Raw genomic sequence first — 1,113 nt, forward strand, 5'->3', positions numbered from 1 at the left:
TGTTCTTTCAAACCTATGCTGAAAGAAGTAACTATCAATTTGGTTGTATCAAGTTCTTAGAGCTTGTTTTAGCCTATATAATACCTTTTCTAGCAAATATGTCTTATCTTCTTATCCACTAACAACAAAACCTTATGGTTTCTCTACATAGACTTCTTCCTTCAACTCCTTATTTAAAAAGGCTAACTTTAATAACAACCAACCATTGTGAGTTACAAGTTCAATGAATGCTCTAACAATATCCAAACAAGCTACTAAAGCAAAAACTTTATTGAAATCAATTCCAAGCATTTGAGAATAACCCTTTATTTACTAGTCTTACTTGTTCTTTTACACGAAACCATTTTGATTGTGCTTCACCTTATAAATCCTTTTTAAACCAATCACTTCTTTGTATTTTGGCTTATCGACCAACACCTAAGTTTTGTATTTCTCAGTCATCTCCATTTCTTTCTCCATAGCTCATTTCTAGTCTTTCTCCTTAGTTGCTTCTTTGAAATTCTCTGGTTCAATAACACAAAAGTTACACCTTGTATACGTAAACTTCTCATCTTCTTTAAAATTGAGCTAGAAGATGATGATGCAATTGTTATAAGACTTGGATGCTCTCTTTTTTCTTCATTTTCTTTTTCTTGAATTGATTTTTTTGCTTCAAATCACAAACTGAATCATTATCACCTTCAATTTTGCCTTTTTCCCACTTCCATCTTACTTTTTCATCAAACAACACATCTTTGTTGATAAGAACTTTCTTAGTTTTTAGATTATACATCTTGTAGCACTTTGATATGGAGTTAAGAAAGATGAATTTAACACTAGTTTCTTCCAATTTATGCCTTTTCTGTTTTGGAATCTAATCATAACATACACAACCAAACACTTTTAGATGATTCATAAAAGGCTTCCTTGTTCCCCAAGCTTTAATAGTGTTTGATTATTTAAGGCTTTTATTGAACATACATTGATTAAATAAACTACTTTATTTATAGTTTCAGCTCAAAAACTTCCTAGAAAACCCTTCTCTAACAACAAAGACTTGGCCATTGCCATCACTATTTATTTATTTTTTCTCTTGGATACCCTTTTTTGTTATGGAGTATAACCAACTATCAA

This window comes from Populus alba, chromosome 1, assembly GCF_005239225.2.
Source record: "Populus alba chromosome 1, ASM523922v2, whole genome shotgun sequence".
NCBI classification, from domain to species: Eukaryota; Viridiplantae; Streptophyta; class Magnoliopsida; order Malpighiales; family Salicaceae; genus Populus; species Populus alba.